Below are 19,101 nucleotides of genomic sequence, written 5' to 3' on the forward strand. Positions count from 1 at the left end.
TCTCACGGGTAGGTGCACACGTTCCTCCGGAGCACGGCGAGGACGGGCTCCTCGAGATTCCGCGGGGCCGGGCTCTGCTGCTTTCCCCTTGGGATCATCTTCTTCCGGTGTTCCGGCAGCAGCCTGGAGGGCAATGCATCGTTGCACACCTCGCGCCATCCAGCCAGACTCTCCCGCAGCCCTCCTCCATCTGGTGTAAGTCACCGCATCGCCTGGCTCCAGGTCGCGGGGAAATCTTCCGCTGCAGGGCTCCACCTCCTCCCGATCCACGTGGATCTGTAGCGGCTCCCCGATTTCTTGGATAACCCCGCGTCCATACTGAGGGTTAAAGGCCACCACTACACCCCAGTGTGATGGCGGGATCTCCGGGGTGCTAATTAAATCAACCTGCTCTGCAGGCTGGGGCCGGCTCCGCCACGCTGCCATCAGACGCCGTAGATGTTCGGCGTCCGGCATGATCTTCAGGCCCGGCGTCTGTAGCGTACCTTCAGCCACGGCCAGGTGGGAGGGAGCAGGGGACACTGGGGATAAACGGATCTCCGTAGGCTGGCCCAGCCGAGTGAGCACGCGGGCATCAGCCTCCAGCCTGCGGGCTAGCTGTCGGGCCTCGGCTGCAGCCACACACTCCTCAGACAGCGGCAGAGGGGGTCGGCCCATCGGTGACTCTGTGAGGGTCAGACCCCGCAGCGTCGGCGTTTCTGGGGCTATGTCAGGTTGCGCAGCCTCAGGCCGGACCGGGTCAGCCCCGCGTGGTGTTCCTGGTGTCGCCATCTTGGCCTTTTCTCCAATGTCTTCTTCCCGCGGTCTCTTTCGTGGGCGGCCCCGTCCCCATGGTCTCCACCCTCCAACCAGGATCAGGAGGCGGACCTCGGCTGTTGACGGGCACGTCCTCAGGACACAGAAATACTTAGACTGGGCGGCCATCGCTGTTCGCACTCTCCAGCTTGTCTACGCCTACTTCACGCCCCTTCTCTCTTCAGCGCTGCAATGGCGGCGGATTTTGGCGGTAAATGGCGCAACACAGTCTTCGTAATAAAGCACAGTCAAAGCACAACAAATTACAGTTCCAAGGCACACATGACCTGATTCTTCAGGCTTAAGTAGATCCTGTTCGTGACGCCAAGTTGGAGCGCCCCCACACCGCCGCAGGGCCGAGGGGTACCCGGAGCCGGGCCTCTGGGTCTCAGTCCTGGGGTTGTCACGGTGGCTAGACCTGGTCCGTGGCCCTGTCTGTCAGTGGGGGACGTCCGGTGCAATAAGTGGTGTTGTAACGGAGCAGTTGTGAGGTGCAGGTCGCGGTAAATAACGAGGACACCAGGTTGCAGTCTCTTTACCTCTTTACTGAAGATCTCTGAGTCCTCAATCCAGAATACGGCTCACCAGGCTACGCAAGTCCGGCCGGTCCAATGACACTTCCAGAGTTCTCTTCACAGGAGGAAATCTGTGCCTTCCCCCTAGCGCTATGTGTTGTAGTCCTTCCCTGCTGTGCTTACGGAAAGTACCCCACAACTGTTGTGTCTGTTTCTGATGTTCCCTCACAACTCGACTAGATGATGTTCTGCTAATCCTCCGTCCCTCCCTGAGGTTCGGGTAGGAACGGCACCCGTTTGACGGGTAGGCCTGGAGTTCTTCCAGGACCCTAGAGACGCCCCTCTCCCACAATTGCCTCCCAAGACTTCATAGGTGATTTGAGTTAGACAGCCCGCCTGAGACTGACTGCCCTGCCGCTGTTTGGAGTATTGCTTGAAGCTGAATGTTATTCTACTCCCTCGGCGTTCCGGCCACCGGTAGTGCGCCTCAGTAGGATGTTGCTTCGGTCTTACAGCACGACTCCTACTGGTATTCTCCTTTGCGTGATCCCGTTTCTCACTCAGCACAATCTATCTCGCTTCTAATCCTTTCTTGGGTCCCGCCGCTTCCCGGAGCTGGCGCGGACCCGTTACGTTCTTTACAATGCCAAGCCTCTGTCAGGATCCCACCCCTGACAGAGACCCTACTGTCTCTTCCTCCACAACACCCTCTGCCACCAGGTGTTGCTTCATCCAATCCAGTCAGCTTTCTGATCTAACTTCCTGCCTGACCCCCAGTTTACCCACTATGGTGGGGAGTGGCCTAATGAATAGCACCCTTAGCTCCCCCCGGAGGCCCAGCTGTGAAATGTATTGGTGTCTGTGATACCTGATCAGATGAACTCCTTCAGTGCCATCGGACGCACCGTAGCTCCCCATAGTGGCGGAGCCACAGTACTGCAACGACCAGGACTCTGGGGCGCTGCACTCCCCCCTGGTTAAACACAGTACTCCGGGACTGGGAAGAAAACAACAATACAAATTAGCAAAAAGACATACAATTTTGTTGAGTGCAATAACAATAAGCATATTTGAACAGAGCTTCCCTTTATGGGAGGTGAGGACACTTGAACGTTACAAACATGGTTAACATTATAAATTACAGGCTATAAATAACTCCTGTTACCCAACCGGGCATTCTACTTAAGTGCAAGATTGTTGAACAATAATTTAACATTGCCTTTAAGGACTCACACTCTAAATCCACTAAAGACCTTCCTATAATCACATTATAAGGCACTTTAACTTTCTCATTCTCCTTCTTTAAATCTGCAGGACCGCCTGTCCTATCGGCACCAGACCTACTGCCTCTCCTTTCTTTTACAGGACCGCCCCGTTCAGCCAGGGCCTACTGCCTTTTCAACTACTATACACAGTATAGAACATAACATTTCTTTCAGTTTAAGAGCACTGAGTCATCTCTACATGACTCCTATCAGGACTCAGGGTTTACCTTCTATCCTAACTTTCTATTGTCTATCGAACATTAAGCCTTCTCATTATCTTTCTTCCTTTCTTGCATGCTGGACACCACATCTATTTCTACGGGCCCACTGCATCCTTCTTCTATCTTTCACCTTTTACTTCTCAGAGCACATCATCAGTATTCCTTCACATTTAACTAATTAAACACATATAACTCTCTTGTACAAACATTATCATCACTTTTCTCTCATTGACATTATTGCTATTTATCTTAAGCAATTTTACTATTGAAATGCGATAAATGAACATCCCCTTTAAGAGGGGACCAAGTCTCTGTGAGGTAGCGTGTCTTCCCAAGCTACCAGTCCATACTCAGCAAAGGTTCCAGTGCGGTATCTTCGCAAAGAGTCTTTAAGTAAAACCAGTAGGGAGCGCCTTTAATAAGGTGCAACTATTTACAAGAAGTTCGGATCATGCACTGTTCATGATTTCAACAGTTTTTGAATAACATAGAAAAATAGAAAAATAACCAAAAACAATAGGGATCCCGGGTCCATAGAAGGATCCCCCTAAAAGTTTACCCTGAACGGGTTTTAGCAATCATAAAAGGCAATAAAACAGTAACTATTTTACAAGTAACAAAGTACAGTAGAATCTTACTGTGGTGGTCTCCGGTCTGGCATCACCAGGCCAACGGATCGCACTGGTGCGCCAGGAAGCGGTTCCGGTCCCAGCAGTGATAAAATCCCTCGCCGGGACGCCCTTCTCACGGGTAGGTGCACACGTTCCTCCGGAGCACGGCGAGGACGGGCTCCTCGAGATTCCGCGGGGCCGGGCTCTGCTGCTTTCCCCTTGGGATCATCTTCTTCCGGTGTTCCGGCAGCAGCCTGGAGGGCAATGCATCGTTGCACACCTCGCGCCATCCAGCCAGACTCTCCCGCAGCCCTCCTCCATCTGGTGTAAGTCACCGCATCGCCTGGCTCCAGGTCGCGGGGAAATCTTCCGCTGCAGGGCTCCACCTCCTCCCGATCCACGTGGATCTGTAGCGGCTCCCCGATTTCTTGGATAACCCCGCGTCCATACTGAGGGTTAAAGGCCACCACTACACCCCAGTGTGATGGCGGGATCTCCGGGGTGCTAATTAAATCAACCTGCTCTGCAGGCTGGGGCCGGCTCCGCCACGCTGCCATCAGACGCCGTAGATGTTCGGCGTCCGGCATGATCTTCAGGCCCGGCGTCTGTAGCGTACCTTCAGCCACGGCCAGGTGGGAGGGAGCAGGGGACACTGGGGATAAACGGATCTCCGTAGGCTGGCCCAGCCGAGTGAGCACGCGGGCATCAGCCTCCAGCCTGCGGGCTAGCTGTCGGGCCTCGGCTGCAGCCACACACTCCTCAGACAGCGGCAGAGGGGGTCGGCCCATCGGTGACTCTGTGAGGGTCAGACCCCGCAGCGTCGGCGTTTCTGGGGCTATGTCAGGTTGCGCAGCCTCAGGCCGGACCGGGTCAGCCCCGCGTGGTGTTCCTGGTGTCGCCATCTTGGCCTTTTCTCCAATGTCTTCTTCCCGCGGTCTCTTTCGTGGGCGGCCCCGTCCCCATGGTCTCCACCCTCCAACCAGGATCAGGAGGCGGACCTCGGCTGTTGACGGGCACGTCCTCAGGACACAGAAATACTTAGACTGGGCGGCCATCGCTGTTCGCACTCTCCAGCTTGTCTACGCCTACTTCACGCCCCTTCTCTCTTCAGCGCTGCAATGGCGGCGGATTTTGGCGGTAAATGGCGCAACACAGTCTTCGTAATAAAGCACAGTCAAAGCACAACAAATTACAGTTCCAAGGCACACATGACCTGATTCTTCAGGCTTAAGTAGATCCTGTTCGTGACGCCAAGTTGGAGCGCCCCCACACCGCCGCAGGGCCGAGGGGTACCCGGAGCCGGGCCTCTGGGTCTCAGTCCTGGGGTTGTCACGGTGGCTAGACCTGGTCCGTGGCCCTGTCTGTCAGTGGGGGACGTCCGGTGCAATAAGTGGTGTTGTAACGGAGCAGTTGTGAGGTGCAGGTCGCGGTAAATAACGAGGACACCAGGTTGCAGTCTCTTTACCTCTTTACTGAAGATCTCTGAGTCCTCAATCCAGAATACGGCTCACCAGGCTACGCAAGTCCGGCCGGTCCAATGACACTTCCAGAGTTCTCTTCACAGGAGGAAATCTGTGCCTTCCCCCTAGCGCTATGTGTTGTAGTCCTTCCCTGCTGTGCTTACGGAAAGTACCCCACAACTGTTGTGTCTGTTTCTGATGTTCCCTCACAACTCGACTAGATGATGTTCTGCTAATCCTCCGTCCCTCCCTGAGGTTCGGGTAGGAACGGCACCCGTTTGACGGGTAGGCCTGGAGTTCTTCCGAGACCCTAGAGACGCCCCTCTCCCACAATTGCCTCCCAAGACTTCATAGGTGATTTGAGTTAGACAGCCCGCCTGAGACTGACTGCCCTGCCGCTGTTTGGAGTATTGCTTGAAGCTGAATGTTATTCTACTCCCTCGGCGTTCCGGCCACCGGTAGTGCGCCTCAGTAGGATGTTGCTTCGGTCTTACAGCACGACTCCTACTGGTATTCTCCTTTGCGTGATCCCGTTTCTCACTCAGCACAATCTATCTCGCTTCTAATCCTTTCTTGGGTCCCGCCGCTTCCCGGAGCTGGCGCGGACCCGTTACGTTCTTTTCAATGCCAAGCCTCTGTCAGGATCCCACCCCTGACAGAGACCCTACTGTCTCTTCCTCCACAACACCCTCTGCCACCAGGTGTTGCTTCGTCCAATCCAGTCAGCTTTCTGATCTAACTTCCTGCCTGACCCCCAGTTTACCCACTATGGTGGGGAGTGGCCTAATGAATAGCACCCTTAGCTCCCCCCGGAGGCCCAGCTGTGAAATGTATTGGTGTCTGTGATACCTGATCAGATGAACTCTTTCAGTGCCATCGGACGCACCGTAGCTCCCCATAGTGGCGGAGCCACAGTACTGCAACGACCAGGACTCTGGGGCGCTGCACTCACTTTTATTCCACATTGCAATCACAGCTACACCAGTGACTGCAATACTTTCCCATGGCCTCAATACGCCTCCGTGCACATCCTGGGGGGAACACACAGCCACCCTCACATGTGACACCGGTCACTGCCTCACAGTTTGCAGATGATATTTTTTTCTTCTAACTGCCCCAAAGATCTCCCTGCCTGCATTGCTCTAATCCCGACAGAATTTTGAACAAATCTCTGGCCTACAGATTAACCACACAAAATCGTACGCTATGAATGTTACTACAGATTCACAACAAAAACAAGACTTCGCCTTTCAATGGGCCAATAACCACTTATACTACCTAAGTGTGAAATTAACAGCTAATATAGAAGTCCTCTATTCAGCTAATTACACCCAAATGCTTTGCAAACTACGCGCGCTACTCCAAACACGGGGGAAGCTGCAACTCTCTTGTTTGGGCCGTATACATGCACTAAAAATCACTCTACTCCCTAAATTACTCTACCTATTTCAAGTATTACCAATCCCCATACCACTACCTCAAAACTACACCATCTCCTAGTCTACACATTTGTTTGGAAGGGTGCCCTCCCCAGAGTCAATAGGGAAACACTACATTGTCACCGTCTGAAAGGGGATCTGGGAGTTCGCAATCTATCCAAATACTACCAACCAGCCCAATTAGCTCAACTAACTACATATATACCATGCCTCCTCTGAACTTGGCCGGTGGCTTTCCTTGGAAGCTACTGAGTGCCACCCATGGACCCTTCATATCTAGCTATGGCTCCTCTCTGCTCAGTGTAAACAAATTATGAACCCCATTATATCACACTCACTCAAAATCTGGGACTTCCTGAAATACTCTAGCTTCCCCGTTTCCTCAAGAGAGATCCTGGGTTCCGGCTAGTAATATTAGAGGGGTTGTCCAGGTTTGCGATATAAGTCTGCAGTCAATCAGGATTTTCCGGTTGTGATACCGTGAGCGGGCGTTCATGTGACTACAAGTATATGATTTGCATACTTTTGGCCACATTCCAACTGCTTGCTCAATACTAATCGGCATGTGACTGAATTTATGCAAATCGCTTTCTAGCAGTCTCGCTCAGTCTTGCCCTTGCCCGTTGTTGGGAGAATCCTAACAGCGTGCACTGTGCGCTCTGTAAGCATTCAGAAGTCTTCAGTTACATAGAATACCCCAAGCCTGGGCAACCACCTTTAATACCGACAACCTGATTGGGAGATTTCATTGGTTGTTTCTTGTGAACGAAACGGGTTTTTACAAAAGAGTGGACCCCCTTCCCAAACTTCTACTTCTCAGCCTCATCTCTTCTGCAGCCTAACCCTGGTCATGCTGAATGACTTTCCTTCCAGCCACATGTAAACAAACAATATGCTACGCATATGTTAATTGTAGATATTTTCTGTTCCACTTATTACCATACTTATTATACTGAACATGAAAATGAACATACAGCTCTGGCAAAAATTAAGAGACCACTGCAAAATGTTCAGTTTGTCTGATTTTTCTCTTTATAGGTATATTTTTGAGTAAAATGTAAATTGTTCATTTATTCTATAAACTTCTGACAACATGTCTCCTAATTTCCAAGCAATACATTTAGTATTTTTATTCTGAAAATGAGAAATGGTCAAAAAGTAAAAAAAAACAGTGCTTTCAGACCTCAAATAATGCAAAGAAAACAAGTTCACAATCATTTAGAAACAACAATACTAATGTTTTAACTCAGGAAGAGTTCAGAAATCAATATTTTGTGGAATAACCATGATTTTTAATCACAGCTTTCATGCTTCTTGGCATGCTTTCCACCAGTCTTTCACACTGCTTCTGGTGCAAAAATGTAAGCAGTTCTTCTTTGTTTGATGCCTTGTGACTATCCATCATCCTCGTCATTACATTCCAGAGGTTTTCAATGGGGTTCAGGTCTGGAGATTGGGCTGCCCACGACAGGGTTTTGATGTGGTGGTCTCTTAATTTTTGCCAGAGCTGTTTAATACATTACTACACATAATATATTAAAAACTTTGAAGAAAAGCAAGACATGATTCTATTTTCACACTTTATGAATCTTCATCCCACACAAATAGACCTTGAAATACTTGACACTCAATCATTGCAAACAAGAGTATAGATCGCAGACCCTTCACAGAATGTCACCCATTGTATTTTCAAAGACAAAAACATAAACAATCCAACACTTTATCATTCCCGATTTAACACATTCATTTCCGTCAGAAAAATCATTAGTCACATCCCAGCACTGTTCGACAGGCACAGCAAATTAATAGTGATGAGCGAACGTGCTGGGATAAGGTGTTATCTGAGCATGCTTGTGTGCTAACCGAGTGTCTTCGGCGTGTTTGAAAAATATGTTTGCGGCCCTGAGCCTGCATGTCCTGCGGCTGTTTAACAGTTGCCACACATGCAGGGATTGCCTAACAAACAGGAATCTCTGCATGTGTTGTGGATGTCGTACAGCCATGAGATATGCAGTCGTGGGGAATGGAACCTATTTTTCAAACACGCCACAGACACTCGGTTAGCACCCGAGCATGCTTGGATAACGCCTTATCTGTGCACGTTTGCTCATAACTACACACTTTTTGCTGAACTGCCCAATATTCGTAAACATCACCTATTTGTACTCTTGTTATTCCTGCTTTCTGTCACTTCATACAGGGGATGACATACAACGACTTGGTCTCAGAAATATACTAATTATTGTAAAGTTCTTGAAACGAAATGTGTTGGCACTACTGATAAGCGAACGTGCTCGGATAACGTCTTATCAGAGCATGCTGATGACGGGTGTTATCCAAGTCTCTGGGCGTGCTCGTATATTATGTTTGACTCCCCACGCCTGCATGCTTTGCGGCTGTTAGACAGCCTGAACATGTGGGGATTGCCTGTTTGTTAGGCAATCCCCACACGTGTTGAGGCTAACAGACACAAATCATGCAGCTACAGGGACTAGAACATAATATACGAATGTGGCGGTCCTGGTCGTCACAGTAGCATTGCTTCCCTCACAGGGGAGCTGATGTTACATTTGGAGGCAAGAAGGGATAACTGTCACCAGGTAAACACAAGCATGCAACACATTCACACTCCAGGCCACAAGGGGGAGCTTTTGATCCTATTTACTAGGTGACTCCCCACATATATGGTAGTTTTGGAGGGAAAGTGTTGTGAACTCCGTTTTCAGGCTCCCTCTTGTGGTCACAGATGGTATTGTGTGACTTTGGTTTTTTGGCTCCCCCTGGTGGTTTGGTTTATTATCCTGCGGGTCTGCTGGATCAGCTGCCTCGTTATGCACCAGGGAGGCTCCTATTTAGCTCTGCTTCACTTCCACTTGTTGCCGGCTGTCAATGTATTCAGTGCTATTCTGATTACTCCTGATTATCTCGTTTTCTGCCTCTTCAGGATAAGCTAAGTTCTGTTTGAATACATTTTGCTCATCTGCCTGCAATATGATTTCTGTGTATGATGAGTCTAGTCCAGCTTGCTAACATGTGATTTCTTTTTGCTGGTAAGCTCTGGGGTACGGAGTTGCTTCCCCCGCACCGTTAGTTGGTGCGGGGGCTCGAGCAATCTCTGCGTGGATATTTTGAATAGGGTTTTTTATTGACCGCACAGTTTCCTTCCTATTTTCTGCTATCTAGTATTAGCGGGCCTCATTTGCTAAATCTGATTTCATCTCTGCATTTGTGCTTTCCCCTTAACTCACCATTAATATTTGTGGGGGGCTATTCTATACCTTTGGGGTCTTCCACTGAGGCAAGTGAGAACTTACTTTCCCTCCAGGAATAGTCAGTTTCTCAGGCCGTGACGAGACGTCTAGGATTTTTTAGGTAACGTTCCACGGCTGCCTATAGTTGTTTGCGGATAGGATCAGGTTGCGGTCAATCTAGTTACCACTTCCCCAGAGCTAGTAGTCTGTTCAGTTACTTAGCTAGTCCGACCTGCGATCCTTGCCACTAGGATCATAACAGGAAAGGTCAGAACAGTTCTTGCCAGGAGACAGACTGGATCACTCTGAGGCAGAGGAAGGTTTACCGAACTGTGTAGCCACAGTGCTGCAGTTCCTGCAAAGAGACATACAGAAAGCCAAATATATTGCAGTGAGCATGTAGGAGAGCAAAGCACAGGAGAGGATACCAGCGGGAGACCAGCCCTGAGCAGGCTGCCTCCTTCTGAGGCGCAGAGACCGGTAGCCAGAACACCGAGGTTGTAAGGGCCTCTACGACTTACATCAGAGACCGGCAGGACAGCTGAACTCCAATTTACCTGTCCGCCTTAATACTCAGGAGGCACGGTGACACCCTAAGAGCCCGGGCCGTGCTAGAGTCCCTATAAACAGGCTCAAGTCACCAGTCATACGGGTTATGTCCTATCCTATACGGGGGACAGAGAGATAGAGAGAACATCTGTGAGGACCTTATCTGAAGCCATAGGCAGTAAGGGACTACAACACCACGGCGCTAGAGGAAGGCTTTGATTTCCACCTGGAAAAGGGGACTCCTAACTTGCCTCCAAGCCAGCTGGACCCTGCCTGCCCTGTGATCTGGTGCCCTGGACTGTGGCTGCCTGAAGTCTTCAGTAAACAAGGTAAAGAGACTGCAAACCTGCATCCTCTTTCTTTACTGCGCCATTCACCATCTTCCATCTACACACCGGGAGCCCTGGGGATATACTTCACCTGTGGGAAGTTATACTACCTAGCTACCATAACATCACCCCAGAGGACCCCTTAAAGCAGCGTCGGTCCCCACTGACCGAATACCACAGGTGGCGTCACGAACATAAACTTTATTCCCTTTAAAGACCTTTCCCTTTTGCATGGGCGCCCAGGGCCATGGACCGGGTCGCCACCGTGACATCCCACCCCCACGGCCCAGGCGGGGCGATTCACGAGCACTACCAGATGCTTGGATAACAGCAGAGCATGCTCAGATAAGATGTTATCCGAGCATGTTTGCTCCTCACTAGTTGGCACCTAACTTAGGACAGGAGGGACAATGAGAGCAGCATATGCCGTAAGAAACAAAGGTTTTACTTGTTTTTTCCGCTTGCCCTTTGTCTTTCCCTGTAGTAGTTTTTTCTGTTTTTTCACATCATATCTTTCTTGTCTATAACACAAATTCTTGACATCCATTATAACAATTTCTTCCTCCTCAGGCTTCAATGCTCCTAAAAGTCTTTATCAACTTTGTTCTCTCTCACGTTCCAGTTCCAACTTCTCCACTGAGCTGCCACCTAAGTCCATTTTTCTCAATTCACTTTTCATGTTCTTGCTTCAACGTCCGCCACCGTGTAGAATTAGGAAGCCAGTTGGTAGCAATCCTACTCTTTTGGACAAGTTACCCATCAACTTGAGAGCCCACAAGCCTTCAGTATTCCTTACTCTATCCTTAGTAGTATTAGGGCTCTGATTTGTTGTTGTCTTGCTCTCCCGGTTCCTCATTACTCACAGTACTACTGTAAACAGGTGCGAGAATGCAGCGGCACAGAGAACGCAGACTCTGGTAGAGTAAAATACGTTTTTATTTATTAACTATATAAAAGTTTAGCAGGACAAGGTGCAAAATCAATAAGATGACAATTCGTAAATTGGTGACAATGAGAAACAATGCAACAGTTCTTGCTGTCTCGCTTGACCTAATGGGTACCGTCTGTCCTTCCCTCTGTCCCTGCTACCCTCACCACTGCCCCGTAAAATAACAAACTTGGCGCTTCTGCTCTTAGAAGAGCAACACCGATCGGTTAGTCATCTACTAGTTATCCCTAACTTTCTCTAACACAGATAACCACTCTCAGAACCCACAATCTCTGAACTTTGACATTATTATATACTGAACAATAATACAAAGGATAGAATTTAGTGACAAAAAATATGTAATTGGTGGAGAAAGGTTCAACTTGATGGACCTAGGTCTTTTTTTTAACCTATGTAACTGTGGTACACCAACGCATTAATTGTCAGAGTCCAGGCTGAATCCGTAAGGGCGTTCTCATGGCCTCTTTACCTTCCAATAGTGGTTACCACTTCAGGAGCCACATTACACACTTCTGCTAGGCTGCAAGTCTTGCACTGTAGGCTGTGGACAGTTCCTTCTGTTACTGACGTATTCCCGTTGTCCTCAATTATTAAGAGACAGTTCACGTCCCTTTCTTCTCACTCGATCGAGATTCCATCCCTTTAACCAAGCTTCCCGCTCACACTCAAATGACAGCATGAGCCCGCAGCTGTGATGGGAAATAAAAAGTTTACCTCCGGTCACTGGCGTCGGCTGTTGGGACTACTACTCCCATCAGCCTACTCCTGTTGCCGCTAATAACAACGAGAGTAGGCAGCTGCTGATGGGAGTGTAAACCTATAAAAGTGTCACCATGGCCCAGCGGGACTCACCCCTTAGGCTTTAAACATAATACCAAAATAAAGATCTAGAGATGAAAATTATCCCAAAAGAATCATCAGACCATACTATGAGATGACATATACATTAAAGATCCAAATAAAGTTTAACATGAAAAAATTGTATAAATTTGATTGCACATATTAAATAGCAGACAAAAATACAAGGGTATACAGGTGAGAAAAAAACAGCTAAAGACGCCAGTGTTTAGATGGAAATAATTACAAAAATCGGTGATACGCCGGACAGAAAAACACATGTGTACCACATGGCACAACCGCATCAGGCACAGAGAAAGGAAGTATACAGCTCTTGCAAAAATTAAGAGACCACTGCAAAATTTTCAGTTTCTCTGATTTTCCTCTTTATAGTTATATTTTTGATTAAAATGTAAATTGTTCTTTTATTCTAGAAATTACGGACAACATGTCTCCGAATTTCCAAGTAATAAATTTTGTATTTTTTTTTTAAAATGAGAAATGGTCAAAATGTAAAACAAAACAGTGCTTTCAGACCTCAAATAATGCAAAGAAAACAAGTTCATAATCATTTAGAAACAACAATACTAATGTTTTAGCTCAGGATGGAAGAGTTCAGAAATCAATTTTATGTGGAATAACCATGATTGTTAATCACAGCTTTCATGCATCTTGGCATGCTTTCCACTAGTCTTTCACACTGCTTCTGGTGGAAAAATGTAAGCAGTTCTTCTTTGTTTGATGGCTTGTGACTATCCATCATCCTCTTCATTACATTCCCGAGGTTTTCAATGGGGTTCAGGTCTGGAGATTGGGCTGCCCATAACAGGGTTTTGATGTGGTGGTCTCCTAATTTTTGCCAGAGCTGTATACTTCTTTTCTCTGTGCCTGATGCGGTTGTGCCATGTGGGACACGTGTGTTTTTCTGTCCAGTGCATCACCGATTTTTGTAATTCTTTCCATCTAAACATCAGTGTCTTTAGCTGCTTTTTTCTCACCTGTATACCCTTGCATTTTTATCTGCTATTTAATATGTGTAATAAAATGTATACAATTTTTTAACGATGAAACCCCTTTATTCTTTATTTGGATCTTTAATGTATATGTCATCTCATAGCATGGTCTGATGATTCTTTGGGGATAATTTTCATCTCTAGATCCATTTTTTTTTCTTTTTTTGGTAGCTGCTGATGGGAGTATTCATCAGCCAGCGCCTGCACTCTAAATAAATAATAAAAAAAAAAACACGTTGTGGGTTTCCCTGTGTTTTTGATAACCAGCCAGGCAAAACTGACAATTATTTGCTCCCGGTGAACTGCGGTGAACTCACCTCTGCACCGAGAAACTTTTTCTCACTGTGCTAGTGGTAATCTCACCGAGGTCATCGCAGTTTAGGGGTCTGTCTGGGAATGCAGCCTTAGTGACCTGCCGTAACCTTGATGACGTTAATACTTCATTCCTCAGTGGTTCTCAGCCTGGACAGATGCATCTTGGCACCATCCAGGTTGAAAACTGTTTATCCCCAGAAATGGATTAAGGCGTGGGACAGAACGACGAACAAGTGAGGAGTATGGTTGTTTTTCATTTTGTTTGTTTTTTTACAGGAGACCATGGCTTAAGTGGAATGGCTGTTAGTTAAGTAAAACTGTATAAACTATAGGTTTAGTAATTAGTGTCTTATAGACAACTATCCATTACTAATCCGTGGGCTTAATGTCACTGGACAATACAAAGGTGACATCAACCTCACAAATATGAGACCCACTTGCCACAATCAAAGGGCAAGTGCGAAGAGCAGGGCAAAGCGCCAGAATTGGCACATTTAACAGATGGCGCCTTTTCTGGGCGGCTGCAGGCTGCTAGTTTTAGGCTGGGGAAAGCCAATATCCATAGCCCCTTACCAGCCTGAGAATACCAGCCCCCCCCCGCTGTCTGCTTTAGCTTCTATCGTTGTCAAAAATGAGGGGGGGCCCATGCCGTTTTTTAAATTATTTATCTAAATAATTAAAAAAAGACGGCATGGGGACACCTTTATTCTTGATAATCAGCCATGACAAAGCTGACAGCTGAGGGTTGCAGCCCGCAGCTGTCAGTTTTGCCTGGCTGGATATCAAAAATACAGGGGAACCCATGACATTTTTTTTTTATTATTTAGAGTGCAGGTGCCGGCTGGTGAATACTCCCATCAGCCTCCGCCCGCTTTCACTGTTATTGGCAGCAGCAGGTGTAGGCTGATGGGAGTAGTAGTCCCATCAGCCGACTTTAGTGACCGGAGGTACATTTTTTCACCTCAGGTCACAGCTGCAGGCTCACGCTGTCATCTGACAGGATTAGAACCGCTGCGCTCTGACTGGTGGAATTAATATTACAGCCAAGTAGAGCCATTGGTCTTTCTTGTACTGTCATGCAGTGCATGAAACACCCCATGTCCGGGGTGGTGAACCCAAACAGTAAAACAGACCTTCTGGTGAAGTCCATGTTCGGGGTCTGTGCCCGAACAGTAGGTGTTCGGTACGGACTTCGAACTATACTATTTGGGTTCGCCCTTCTCTAATTCCTAATTCTCCAGTAAGGCACTGCACCCCTCAGTTCTTCGATCTCTGATCGTGGCTATGCATTTCCGACTATGCTTCTCTAAGTTTTTGCTGTAAGAGAAGACAATGCTTTACATGTGACTTATTGCAAGTCCTGGCGATAACTAGTGATGATTGAGCACTGAAATGCTCGAGTGCTCGGTACTTGGATCAAGCAGGTCGGACGCTCATACGGCTTGACTGTAGTATCAAGTATAATGGAAGTCAATTGGAAACGCAAGTATTTTTCAGGAAGACCCTAACCGGAGGGCTGGGGGGGCAGGAGAATCGCTGAAATGGATGAAAACAGCGCTCAAATGGAAAGGGAACAGCATGGGGAAGAACTCTGGATGCAAGATTTTACAGTAAAAAATGTTGAGAAAAATTCTTTCCTGTATCACTTGTATATAAGGCAAAATGTAAACAAGAAAAAAAAACTCCTCCTCCACCCCTTAATAGCTGGGTGATCTCTCATCGTATTTCCCAATCGACAATGACTACAGTACATGACATAGTAGAGGGGGAAATAAAACTACACCCTCAGGTAGCCACCGGTATATGCAATTTTAACATTTTACTATATTATCTGGGCATGTGGTGTGTGTGACATGGTCAGACAAATCCTGTTTCATTTATAAAGGAGGGACTGTGATACGCCACCAGGCCTATGCACCAGACAATGCAAGAACTGCCAAAAATGAGACGGAAGAGGGAATCCCATACACCCTGTATTAGACATAAAGAAAGGCCTTAACACATTCTGCTCATCAGATTGTTAGGTAGTAGAACTCCTAGACTAGTAAAGCCTATGCAGTAAGGGCAAAGGCTGCCAAAAATTGGAAGGAGGGACATCAATACTCCCTGGAAGACACAGAGGAGGGCCTCAGAAAACATTTTTTCCCATTCTTAAGGCTTGGGACACCTAGACTGCACTAAGTGCAAGGACTGAAAAACATTTACCCCTGGGGGGCATACATATATTTGTAATAGAATTGTAGAGGTAGGCCTCATACACATCCTGTAAAAATTATGAAGGAGGGCAGGGCTGGCTGTTGTGAATTCTGCTCTTGGGCTCCCTCCGGTGGTTGTTAGTGGTAGTGCAGTGGTCTCTGGATTATAAGCTGGGCAGGTGTTTCTGCTTATTGCAGCTCTATTAGGTATTTAGGTTTCTAGGATCCATCAATCCTTGCCAGTTGTCCATTGTATCTTGGTGTTGTGAACTGTGTTTCTGGGCTCCCTCTGGTGGTCACTAACGGTATTGTGTTAGGTATGTCTTGTTGCAGGCCTGAGCTCCAGCTGTGTCGTTAAGCAGCGGGTGTTTCCTATTTGAGTCTCCTCTGGACTCAGTCTCTTGCCTGGCATCGTTGTATCCAGACCTATTTGGTCTCCTCCGGATTCCTTTCAGTCTGCCTCATGCAAGAAAAGCTAAGTCTGTTTTGTACAATTTGGATCGTTTGCATTATTCAGTGTTTTTGTCCAGCTTGCTTTACATTTGATTTTTTGACTCGCTGGAAGCTCTAGGGGGCTGATATTCTCCCTCCACACCGTCAGTCGGTGTGGGGGTTCTTGAATGTTCAGCGTGGATGTTTTGTAGGGTTTTCTGCTAACCGCATAGTCCACTATCTATTTTCTGCTATTTAGACTATTGGGCCCCACTTTGCTGAATCTAGTTCATCTCTACGTTTGTGTTTTCCTCTTGCCTCACCGTTATTATTTGTTGGGGGCTTTCTATATCTTTGGGGTTCAATTTCTCTGGAGGCAAGCGAGGTCTTATTTTTTCTCTCTAGGGGTAGTCAGTTCTCCGGCTGGCTCGAGACGTCTAGAACCAACGTAGGCACGTTCACCGGCTACTTTTAGTTGTTTGTGTTAGGATCAGGTATGCGGTTAGCCCAGTTTCCACCTCCCTAGAGCAGTATTTTTATTTTGCTATCTTGCCGGAATATCAGAGATCCTCTGCCATTGGGATCATAACAGAATGCCAGGCCCGAAAGAAAATGTTTAATGCATCGCAGAAGCGGGATTAAAAAGAAGTTCTGAGTTTTTTGGGTTTTTTTTGCTGCAGTTTGCCTAGCTTCTTCCATCCCCTTTTTCTCTGAGTGGCTGAAACTCTGCTGCAGATATGAATGTCCAGACTCTGACTTCTAGTGTGGATCAGCTTGCTGCTAGGGTGCAAAGCATTCAGGATTTTTGTTATCTATAGCCCTATGTCTGAACCAAAAATACCTATTCCTGAGCCGTTTTTTGGAGATAGATCTAAGTTCCGGAATTTTAGGAATAATTGCAAATTGTTTCTGTCTCTGAAACCTCGTTCCTCTGGTGATTCAGCTCAGCAAGTTAGGATTGTTATTTCCTTTTTGCGCGGCGACCCTCAAGATTGGGCCTTCTCTCTGGCGCCAGGAGATCCTGCATTGGTGAATGTTGATGCGTTTTTTCTGGCACTTGGTTTGCTTTATGAGGAGCCTAATCTTGAAAATCAGGCTGAAAAAATGTTGCTGGTTATCTCTCAGGGTCAGGACGAAGCTGAGGTATATTGCCAAAAATTTCAGAAATGGTCCGTGCTTACTCAATGGAATGAGTGTGCACTGGCCGCAAATTTCAGAAATGGTCTTTCTGAAGCCATTAAAGATGTGATGGTGGGGTTTCCTATCCCTACAGGTCTAAATGATTCAATGGCTCTAGCCATTCAAATTGATCGACGTTTGCGGGAGCGCAAATCTGATAATCCTTTGGCGGTGCTGTCTGAACGGTCACCTGATTCTATGCAATGTGACAGAATTCTGACCAGAGCCGAGCGACAAAATCATAGACGTCAAAATGGGTTGTGTTTCTACTGTGGTGATTCAACACATGTTATCTCAGCATGCTCTAAACGTTTAAAGAAAAAAGTTAATCCTGTCGCCATTGGTACTTTTCAGCCTAAGTTTATTTTGTCTGTGACTTTAATTTGTTCATTATCTTCTTACTCAGTTATGGCTTTTGTGGATTCTGGTGCTGCTTTAAGTCTGATGGATTTGTCGTTTGCCAAGCGCTGCGGTTTTGTCCTGGAGCCTTTGGAAAATCCTATTCCTCTTAGAGGAATTGATTCTACGCCATTGGCAGAGAATAAACCTCAGTATTGGACGCAGGTGACCATGTGCATGACTCCTGTACATCAGGAGGTGATTCGTTTTTTGGTACTGCATAAAATGCATGATGTTGTCGTTTTGGGTCTGCCATGGTTACAGGCCCATAATCCAGTTTTAGATTGGAAAGCTATGACTGTGTCTAGTTGGGGGTGTCAGGGGATTCATGGCGATTCTCCATTGGTGTCTATTGCTTCTTCTACTCCTTCTGAGATCCCTGAGTTTTTGTCAGACTTTCAGGATGTATTTAATGAGGCCAGGTCCAGTGCCCTTCCTCCTCATAGGGACTGTGATTGTGCTATAGATTTGATTCCTGGTAGTAAGTTTCCTAAGGGACGACTCTTTAATTTATCTGTGCCAGAGCATGCCGCGATGCGGAGTTATATAAAGGAGTCTTTGGAGAAGGGACATATTCGCCCATCCTCGTCCCCTCTTGGTGCAGGATTCTTTTTTGTGGGCAAGAAAGACGGGTCTCTGAGACCTTGTATTGATTATCGTCTTCTGAATAAGATCACTGTTAAATTTCAGTATCCTTTGCCATTGTTGTCTGATTTGTTTGCTCGGATTAAGGGATCCAGTTGGTTCACCAAGATAGATCTTCGTGGTGCGTATAACCTTGTGCGCATAAAGCAGGGAGATGAATGGAAAACGGCATTTAATACGCCCGAGGGTCATTTTGAGTACCTGGTGATGCCTTTCGGATTATCTAATGCTCCTTCTGTGTTTCAGTCCTTCATGCATGACATCTTCTGGAAATATCTGGATAAATTTATGATTATTTATCTGGATGATATTTTGTTTTTTTCTGATGATTGGGAGTCCCATGTGAACCAGGTCAGGATGGTGTTTCAGGTATTGCGAGAGAATGCTCTATTTGTGAAGGGCTCAAAATGTATCTTTGGGGTACAGAAGGTTTCTTTTTTGGGTTTTATTTTTTCCCCGTCTACTGTGGAGATGGACCCAGTTAAGGTCCGTGCCATTCATGACTGTACTCAGCCCACGTCTGTTAAGAGCCTGCAGAAGTTCTTGGGCTTTGCTAATTTTTACCGTCGTTTTATCGCTAATTTCTCCAGCGTGGTTAAACCTTTGACGGATATGACCAAGAAGGGTTCTGATGTTGCGAATTGGTCTCCTGCGGCCGTGGAGGCCTTTCGGGAGCTGAAGCGTCGGTTTACTTCAGCTCCA

This window comes from Ranitomeya variabilis, chromosome 7, assembly GCF_051348905.1.
Source record: "Ranitomeya variabilis isolate aRanVar5 chromosome 7, aRanVar5.hap1, whole genome shotgun sequence".
NCBI lineage: Eukaryota > Metazoa > Chordata > Amphibia > Anura > Dendrobatidae > Ranitomeya > Ranitomeya variabilis.